At 35.0% G+C, this 10998-nt stretch overlaps 1 protein-coding gene across 3 annotated transcripts in view; it reads left to right on the top strand.

The window, feature by feature from the left end:
- LOC117182144 (endoglucanase Z-like) overlaps positions 1-10998 on the top strand; it is a 20102-nt gene that overhangs the window by 5154 nt on the left and 3950 nt on the right. The window contains exon 1 of one of the 3 annotated variants that reach the window (XM_033375195.1): positions 1969-2248. The exons of the other annotated variants lie outside the window; for them this stretch is intronic. The gene's annotated coding sequence lies outside the window, so the exon portion shown is untranslated. Of the gene's footprint in view, positions 1-1968; positions 2249-10998 lie in introns of those variants that run through there. 3 annotated transcript variants of the gene reach the window in all.

Here is a 10998-nt window from a genome sequence, read left to right on the forward strand (position 1 = left end):
ATAGATCTAACGCCGAGGTTGGAGATCATATCGTCGTCCTGGTGACGAGGAGTCAGGCATCCTGTTCGCTTCGCTCTGCTCCCTGGTGTCAGCATCCTGGGGCCGATTTCGTGGCCATGATTAACAAATATGTCTTGGCCCCTGGACGGTTAGAACAAACCAGAGGATCTTGGGTGCCTAACGAGGCAGTGGTGTGGGATTTTGAGGAAGAGGGTCCTCATTTTGGTCGGCCTGGATATCAGGGGCATCCAATGGGGGCCTAGCGTTGGTTAAAATCTGAATATCAGGGTTATCCATTGGGAGCCTCGATTTTTTCTCAACGCGTGGGTCGGTTTGGAAGTCGCGCATTGAGATAGCGATGAGTGTGGGTTTCCGATCAGTTACGGGACTACTCTCTAATGGGAAATCCCACTCTGGTGGAGCGGCAGCAGGGCCACTCTTTCGCGTGACAACGCGCTTATTTTTGCGGGGGGTGTGCAGGGTGTGCATATTTGCGACACGATCAATCAGGTCTACTTCATAGACCTGTCCACTAATTCGTTCTAGAATAGTGAAGGGTCTATTGCGTAGGAGGGCTAGGGTGACATTAAAACCTTTTTGGGCATCCAAGAGTTTGTGGTTTCGGACAAAGACTTGGTCTCCGATTTATTATTTTTGCGCGTATTCTTTAGGAGCTTCTTTCGGCGCTTTTTTCTTTAGGTACTGGACCTAATGTTGCCTCACTTAATGGATCCGGGCGTTCCTGGAATTGTCAGTGGGGGCGGGTGGTCTTGGGAAGTTCCATTTACCAGGACGTTTGAGATTAGCTCCGAAAGAGCTTCGCTGGGAGTGAGGTCCAGTTGCAATATTACGTCGAGTTCAGGTATTATAAAGAATATCGGAAATGTGTAGATATACAACGGATGGAATTTCCACAGGGCATTGATTTTTATTCAAGAGGTGGGTTGCCCACTGGGCCTTGGTTTTCCAAGAGCGGTGGATTTCCTGCCAGATATTGAACATTTATAAGGGAGTTATTTCCCACAGGACCTGGATTTTGTCCAAGCGGTGGATTACCCACAGGGCCTTGGTTGTCCACAGAGGATGGGTTTCCTGTAGAGGGGGCCATATTAGTTGATAGTGCAGCTGCACCAGAAGATCTAAATCCGAGGGGGTGAAGGGAATTATTTAAAGAGGAGCCCCCTTGGTTTTGGAGATTAATACAAGAGGGGTGCTGCTCCTGTGAGTCACAATCTAGGTTGAAGGACTGACGAGTCCTTGTCGGAGTTCGTTGTTTCATGGGCGCCACTGGGTATTTATTCACTCCCAGAAGTGAGGTTTTTTTTTCTTTGTTCAGAGTAACGCATGCCCTGATCAGAGAGGGCCCTCTTTATAAGGGGAGTGTGTAGAGCAGCAGATAGGATGAAACGTGTGTTAACTTTTCTCTCAGGGCCCACGTTTGGGCGTCAAGTTAAGGTCAGTATGTGGGTTGAGACTGATTCAATAATATTAAATGTAGATAAAGTGGTAAAATTAATTAAATTAAGACAGGGAGATAAGAAACAGACAGTGACTCTAGGCTTGAGACACTTGGTGGTCCTGAAAAGAACCGATTGTTTTGCAAGTTTTGATGTTAAAAATCTGGTTACTTTTTCAAGTAGATTGATCGTCTACTTGATTTTGTTATCTGCGGTGATAGCGTAATTACAGGCATTACTGTTGCTCAGGGTGCCGTTGCGACGACGGCGAGTTACTCGAATTTTATTTTTATGCACTCGGTTGAACGGGGTGTGAGTGAACTATCGGGTGCTAATGTGACCGCCTCCGGAGTGTCGTAATTGTCGACTGCGATCCCCAGAAGAGCAGTTAGCTCGGGGGGAAGCTAATGTCCAATCGTCCGCTCAGGGTATTCATGCGCGTTGAGCAATCCGGAAGTGTCTACGTAATTATTCATGAGTAGCGATCTTACGGCACCACTCAACCTCGTAATAGAGGGTGCCGTTGATTCCTGGTGGGAGAGGAACCATGAAGGGCTATGATCAACGTAAGATGGATCCGCATTGTAAGGATCAGGGGACTTTGTGGGGGAGGTCCTAGGCGAGTGACTGAAAGAGCCTGTACGACATCCAGGGGTGATTTCGTTCGATTTCGGTGACGCGTGGTTATCTACGTCGAGATTGACTCGCACTAACACCCTAGACTGGCTGCCGGGAGACAAGGGAGACAGGACGCTTAGCGGTACGGTGATCAGGGCGCCTTGCTGCACGCGGTATGTAGAGCCGTCATGGGAGAGAGCTAAAAGCTCATCAGTTCATTTATTTGTTATAAAAATATTTTAGGAACAAATTAGCAAATAGTCTTATTATCGGTAACAAAAATTTTCTGTTAACTAAAAGTGCTTCATATTAATGTAGGAATGATATATAATTACAAGAATAATTTAAAAGTTTATAATAACCATTGTTATAAACAATTCTTATGGTAAAATATTACAATTTCAGATCTTTTCAAATTATAATTTCCTTCAATCGGTAGAACGACTTCAGGTATTTCTTAAAATAAAAAATATTTAATATTATTTGATAAAATATAACCATTTACATTTTTATAACCAAATTCAAAAGTTTGGCCCTTACGCATAGAAATTTTGTTGTTTGTGCACTGGAAATGTTTTAAGCTATTGGATGAATGACTGCTAGTCACAAAAATATTGGAAAAGTTAACAATAACAATTATTATAAACAATTCTCGTGATAAAATACGCAAATTTAAGGTTTTATCAAATTTTAATTTTCTTTAATCGCTAGAATGGCTACTGATCTTGTCTTAATATTCCCTTTCAGAAATATGTGCATTGGACTAAGTGTTTTCTTTTCACAGTTGTATTTTTTTCTGCATTACATTACATTTGTTTTCTTTATTTGTTTCGTTTTCTAATTCTGGGATTTTGTGTTAATAATAAATATAAGTACAAAAAATATTTTTAGGTAATTGTAACAAAATTTGTTGGGTTTATTATTTGTCCAATAAATGGTGTTCCATTATGACAAAATGGTTGCATTAAAAGTTCTCAAAAAGACCCTATTCGATTTTTTGTTTTATAATTTCAATGAAGGTGTGAAAGATTTGGCGCAGTATTCAAAAAGAGAATTGAATTTAAGCGATAAACAACTGGAAAAGGTTAGAAACAAATTGAATAATGTTTTTGTCCCTCATATTAAAAGGAAACGGCAGAGTTCAACATTTAGTAAAGCTTGTTTCAACGACAAGTTTACAGGTTGGTTGAACACATATTTTATCGTGGAATTTCTACCTGAAAGTAATGACAAATGCGGAAGGCCTAACTCAGATGACTTTGAAGAATGTTCCACTTCAACAAAACAAAGGAAATTAATGGATATACGTGAAAAATGTGCTGACCTCGAAACAAGAGAGGCTTTTTTACGCTCGCTAAATCTATGTGATAGAAAGAAAGTATCAGAATTCGTTAATTCAATTTTACCTTCCGATGAAAATGAAAATATGAATGATTTCCCGATTTCTTACACATCAGAAGAAGCTTTGGCCTTAATAGAGGAAGCTGATTTGTCTACAAGTCAGTATCACATGATCCTAATGCACAGAAAAAAGAGAAATGCTGACATTTACCCAGCAAACGACAAATTGTTGTTTGCTGGGTAAATGTCAGCCAAATGGCAAAAGCTAACGAAGAATGTTATCCAGATTCAATTAGGTTAATGGAAAAGGGTTTTACAATCGGTTTAAAATCTTTATTAGATTATACGATATCTCGAATTTTTAAAAAGCGTGATATTTCTCTTCCATTTACGGATATAAGTAAACCTCATAACTTGAAGTTAATTATGAAATACGGTTGTGATGGTTCTTCAAGCCAAAGTACACAAAGAAAAAGAAACATGATCCAGATATGGTGGATAATAGTATCTTCACGGTTTCAATGGTACCACTGTGACTTCACTTAGAGAATTTGGTAAATTCTGTAGTATTGCAAAATCCTAATTCATCGTCAACATCATATTGCAGGCAAATACTATATGAATTCGCAAAAGAAACTCCAGGAAAAACCAATTCAGTAATATCATCACTTCAAGAAGAAATCGATGAAATTAAACCCATAATAATTTAAGAACGATTCCGGTACATTTTTGATAAAAACTGATATGATGTTGACGATGCTCGACCGAAAAATTTGCCAGGCTCTTTCTAGAACTTTATCATGTATGACTTGCTACATTTGTCAAGCTACACCTAAAGAGATGAATAACTTAGAGTCAAAGGCAAAGTTATAGATATCAAGTCATATGATTATGGATTGTCTACACTACATGCTAGGATTCACATTATGGAAAATCTTTTACATATAGCCTATCGCCTCGATTTTAAGAAATGGCGAGTAGATACGGATATATATAAAGATTTGCAAAAGAAGTCGAAGACTCGAATTTGCAAAGCTTTATATCAGAAGACCGGATTGGTAATAGATGCAGTAAAACAAGGCTCAGGCACATCCCATGACGGGAATACCATAAGAATGTTTTTGGTAGACCCTCAAATAACAGTAGAAATTACAGGGATAGACTTGTAGTTAGTGGAAAGATTTGCGTACATTCTGCATAAATTAACAAGTACAGAGCCAACTGACTTTGAAACATTTGAAACATACACTGTGGAAATCGCAAAACTGTACGTACGTTTATACCCTTGGTTATACATGCCTGTAACTGTCCATAAGATATTATTGTATGGAGCTGATGTTATGCAAGGTTCCATTACCAATCAGACAGTTTTCCGAAGAAGTAGGTGAAGCTCGGAATAAAGACTACAGAAATATTCGAGAGTTCAATTCACGCAAGTTTTCTCGTATTGCTACTAACACTGATTTAGCACACAAACTGTTAGTGAGTTCGAATCCATGTATCAGTTACGAAAGAAGAAATATTTTTAAATTCTGAAGTTCTAATATTTAAAAGTTTTCTGATATGATTCTCTGCAAACTTAGGGGTTTGCCTATCAAGTCGGTGGGTTATTGTCAAAAGATTTTATATTGAGTTAATCTTAGCATGTAGTGTTATGATTAATTCTCAATCTATTGCAATTGAAACCCCGAATTTTTCTAAGTGAAACTGCCAACATTTAGAATTTGTTTATCGAAATTGTTTATAAAGATTCAAGTTGTTATATTTTACTAAACATTATAAAAGATACATTTTTCAGGCATATCAGTAGCCATTGTAGCGATTAAAGAAAATTAAAATTTGATAAAACCTTCAATTTGAACATTTTAACACGAGGATTATTTATAACAATTGTTATTGTTAACTTTTCTAATACTTTTGTGACTAGCAGTCATTCATGCAATAGCTTAAAACATTTTCAGTGCAAAAACAAAAAAATTCCTATGCGAAAGGGCCAACATTTTGAATTTGTTTATCTAATTTATTTATAAAAATTTAAATTGTTATATTTTATCAAATATTATTAAATATTTATTATTTTCAGAAATACATGAAGTCGTTCTGGCGATTGAAGGAAATCATAATTTGAAAAAATCTGAATTTTTAATATTTTGCCATAAGAGTTGTTTATAACAATGGTTAGTATAAATTTTTTAATTATTCTTGTAAATATATATCATTCCTACATTAATATGAAACACTTTTGGTAAACAGAAATATTTTTCACCGATAATAAGACTATTTGCTAAAATCATCATAAAATTTGTTTATAACAAATAAATGGATTAATGAGTAAATTATTTGTATCCTATGAGTCCCAAAACATTTATTTAAGATAATATAAAGTTTACCAAATCAGTTAGTAAAGCGTAAAAAATTGTTATGTAAAAAATTACAGTTTTTCTGTACCTTGAGTGAAAAAATGATTAATAAACATGTAGAAGAGACAAAAGTTCAGAGCGTCAAGCTCTTCAGAATTTAATGAACTTTAATTTAAAATTAAAAAATTAAAAATCGGACCAAAATTAAAGGCTCTGGACATTTTTGAACGAAAAAAGTGCATTTCCTCCCACTGAGCGACGCATGTTAAGATACTTGCAAATATCTGGCTAAAGCATTGATCACAACTGAATGGTAGGATGGCGCAAGCCTTGCTCTTGTCCGTCTCCCATGCTTAGAACATGCTAAACACACATGAATACTCTTAAGAACATGCAAGTGTCAGAGAAAATTAGCCTGCGTTAAAAATGGAAATATTAGGTTTGCCAATAGTCTACACGTCTCTAAATGGTAAGTTCACTGCCCGGATGCACCGGAACACGCACCAGGTAGTTTAGCACGTATTCTACGAGATCTTTTAAGAATTTCAATTGTGCCGAATGCGAAAATAACTAACAATGGTGAGTCGACGATCCGGCTGCACCGCGTCGCGCACCAGGTAGTTTAGCAAGTATTCTAAGAGAACTTTTCAAGAATTCAAATTGTTTCAACAGCCAAAATAATTGAAAATTGTGTGTCGAAGATCTAGGTGCACCGGATCAAGCATCCGGTAGTTTAATACGTATTCTACGAGAACTTTTTAAAAATTAAAATTTTGTGAATAACGAAAGCAATTCCAAACGGCGAGTCCACGACCCGGATTCACCGGGTCGCACATCAGGTAGTTCAGCACATATTCTACGAGAATTTCTTACCAAGGATGAGTCGAGGATTTGGGTGCACCCGATCGAGCACCAGGTAGCTCAATACGTATTCTACAAGAACTTTAAAAAATTTGAATTTTGTGATTTGAGAAAATAATTCCAAATGGTGAGTCGGCGACCAGGGTGCACCGGTTTGCGCACCAGGTAGTTTAGCACGTACTCTATAAGAACTTTTTAAGAATTTAAATTTTTCCATCTCCCAAAATAACTACTAATGTTGAGTCATCGATGTGAGTTCACCGAATCTAGCACCAGCTACTTTATTACGTATTCTACAAGAACTTTAAAAAACTAAATTTTGTGAACAACGAAAACAATTCCAAATGTCGGATCGACGATTGGGGTGCACCCACAATAACTATCAGTGGTGAGTAGATGATCCATGTACACCGGGGGTCTCGTAGAATATGTCCTAAACTACCTGGTGCGTGACCCGGTGCACTCTGGTCGTCGACTAACCATTTGGAATTGTTTTCTTTATTCATAAAATTTTAATTTTTTAAAATTTCTTGTAGAATACGCATTGAATTACTTGGTGCTCGATCTGGTTTAGCTGAATCTTCGACTTACAATTTTCATCTATTTTGCCTGTTGGAACAATTGAAATTCCTAAAACGTTCTCGTAGAATACGTCCTATATTATGTGGTGCACGACCCGTTGAACCCGGGTCGTCGACACACTATGTGGATTTTTTTCGTTATTCGTAAAATTTAAATTTTAAAAAAGTTTTCGCAGAATACGTAATAAAGTACCTGGTACTCGATCCGGTGCACGCGAATCTTCGACTTACATTTTTTTAGCTATTTAGGTTGTTGGAACAAATTAAATATTGAAAAAGTTCCTGTAGAATACGTGCTAAGCTACCTGGTGCGCGATACGGTTCACCCGGATAGTCGGCTCACCGTTGCTAGTTATTTTGGCAGTTGGCATTATTTAAACTCTTAAAAATTTCTCGTAAAATACGTGCTAAACTATTGGGTGTGCGAATCGGTGCACACTGATCGCCGATTTTCCATTTGGAATTGTTTTATTTATTCACAAAATTCATATTTTTTAATTTTTCGTGGAAAACGTATTGAGCTACTTGGTGCTCGATCCGGTGCACTTGGATCGTCGGCTTATCATTCGTAATTATTTTGGAAATTGGCACAATTTAAATTGTCAAAAAGTTCTCAAAGAATACGTGATAAACAACCTGGTGCACGACCCGGTGCACATGGGTCGTTGACTCATCATTTGGAATTGTTTTCGTTATTTATAAAATTGTAATTATAAAAAAGTTCTTGTAGAATACGTAATAAAGCACCTTGTACTCGATTTGGTGCACCCGGATCGTCGACTTATCATTGATAGTTATTTTGGCAATTGGTACACTTTAATCTCTTAAAAAGATCTCGTAGAATACGTGCTAAACCACCTGCTACGCGACACGGTGTACTCGGGTCGTCGACTCACCATTTGGAATTGTTTTCTTTATTGACGAAATTTAAAGATTTAAAAAGTTCTCGTAGAATACTGATTAAACTACCTGATACTCGATTCGATTGACTCGGATCTTCGACTCACAATTTGTAGTTATTTTGGCTGTTGGAACAATTTAAATTTAGGCCCTATTTTGAATCCGTAACTCTTAACTTAGTAGGGGCTGGAAGCTGTAAACTATAGGTTCTAAATAAGCAGCGATTTCATTGTAATTTAGACCCTACTTTGACGCTAAAATTGTCGGAAATCGGCCGTTTTTCCAAGTTTAGCATCTAAGTAGAGTATGTATTTAATATAAATTAGACCCTCTTTTAAAGCTGAAACGACTACTGTAGGACTTGTGCCATCAAAGCAGGTTCTCTATAATCTGACACCAATGTGGATGAATAAAAACAAGTTTGGCTATTTATGAGAAAAAATTTAATAATATATGTGATATAAATATCCAGGATATTCGCAGTTATTTTTTAGACATATTGTTAATAGAATTTGTTGATTATGACGCTAAAGCATAGTGCACTGAAAAATCCGCGAATACTAACCGATTCAGCTAACGGAACGCGTTACGATGTCCTCGACAAAAATCATTAGCATTTTCGAATAATTCAAGGCACAAAATATTTTTGAATCCAAAACAATTGATTGAATAATTACTTTTTTTAAACTTTTTGTGTCGTTAAATAGTTAAAACGATTTTTGAAGTGTTCAATATATATTGGTTCTGTTTTCTAGAAGTATTCTACCTTATACGCTTTAAAATCACTTGAGGCTACATATTTAAATTTGATTCTGTGTTATTTATCCCTTGCATGAATACAATGTCAAATCTGCTGATTTGCATAAAAATATCTTTTTATCTCTTTATTAAGCAAAGTTTTAAAACAGTCGTTCCGCATCATAATTAAGCCAATTATGCTAAAAAATACAAATATTTGGTTAAAGAATTAACCTAATATTCATCAGGAAATAAGTTTATAAAAACAATAACAGTACTGGTTTTATACCCAATTGTCTCCTCTTAAAATTCGAGATGAGAACTCAATTATTTTTTTATACATTTGGCTGTTCTTATTCTTGAATAAATATAATATGAAAAATTAAAACAGTAAACATTTTCTAACAAAAATAATAGCTGGTTCCTCCTAAATCAAATAGTAGACACGTAAACAGAAATATTTCTCTAAAAAAATGTTTCGGAAACTCTCAATTATTATTATTTAGTAACAAAAATGATTAAACCATTGGATAAGTGGTACTGTTCCTTGAAAAAAAAAGAATTTCTCCATGAAATCCTGTTGCGAATAAATTACCTGTAATATTGTCATAAAAATTTAATAACAATCTGTGAATCCAATTATAATTATTAAATATATATTTAAATATATTTTTCAACTTTTTTATTTCATACATAATATTTGTTGTTACTGAAAGAATACATTTTGTTCTCATAATTTGTTGTGATTCTAAATCACCTAAATGACTGTTTAATACACAAACTTTCATTAATTATGGACCAAAATGTTTATAATTACTTATTAATTGACAATATTTAGTAATTTTCCATGATAAATATCATTCGCATACCAATTTTCACCATTTTCAGTTAAGAGAAAATGTTTTTCTCTGATTAAGCATTGCAAAGAAGTTTTGATTTATATATAAACAATTAATAACAATTAGGTTAAATTTTGAATTAAATATATTTTTTAATTGAATGTGCATTCAGTCATTAAGACGACCAATGAGTTCAATTAACCTAAGTGAAAAATAATCTTTACTTTATTTAAATGAAGTTCGAACTATGTAGGCTCGAAAGATTAAATGTAGGGTCAGTATTAAAGGGAAAGTTAAACAGCGTCAAAGTAGGGTCTTGATTTATAAAAATGAAGGATCTAAACATTCAAAGTAGCTTCAGAAAGGTGTTACAGCCTCAAACTAGGCTCTAATGTTTCATTCTCTAGGAGTTAAAAGTTTAAAGCGGGGGCTATAAGTTTAAATTGCGTCAAAGTCGGTTCTAATAAGGAGCTGCAACTTCAAAGTAGGGTCTAAATTTCGACTCGGGCAGGCAAAATGTTTGATGGCCGGGAATTAACCAAAAATGACCGGGAACATTGTTTCTCGATGAAAACGTCCACCAGTTTTTAAAAATTGTTAAATTTTTCAAATATTTTTTTTCAATTTCCAATATATTTGATTTAAAAATTGAAATTATTTCTTAAAAAAAGATCCAACTCCTTCTTCATTCCATTGGGAATCGAACCACAATAATTATTTGATTTTTCTCAAATGTTTTTTGTTTGAATAGATTTTTACATTGTCAACAGAGAAGATATGTGCAAAATTGGTGAAAAGTTGTATTGACAAAAATGGTACATTTTTAAAAGATTTACAAATTTCTTATAAATCATTTTTTGATAGAATGCGTATTTTGTGTTTTAATCTCGAAAAACTATATTTACAATAAAAAATCAGCCCGCTGCGTATGCACATTCTTATCACAACTTATGTTTTTTAATTTCTTTTTCGTATCGTGTTTGGCTTTTCAAAAAATTTACTTTTTTCATATGCTATTTTTCACGATTCAAGCAAAAAACAGAAGTATCAAAACATTATTCATGGCAAATTACTTAATTTTTACATTCTCATACTAGAAGGGATTAGATTTGTGTAAAATTTGGCCCCCCTTCACCTGCTTTTCTCAAATGTCCACATTTTGAGACCCCAAGAATCCGAAAAACCGGTTTTCAAGAATGGGACTGTATGTATGTATGTATGTATGTATGTATGTATGTATGTATGTATGTATGTATGTATGTATGTATGTATGTATGTATGTATGTATGTATGTATGTATGTA

This window comes from Belonocnema kinseyi, chromosome 10, assembly GCF_010883055.1.
Source record: "Belonocnema kinseyi isolate 2016_QV_RU_SX_M_011 chromosome 10, B_treatae_v1, whole genome shotgun sequence".
In the NCBI taxonomy this organism is placed as follows: Eukaryota; Metazoa; Arthropoda; class Insecta; order Hymenoptera; family Cynipidae; genus Belonocnema; species Belonocnema kinseyi.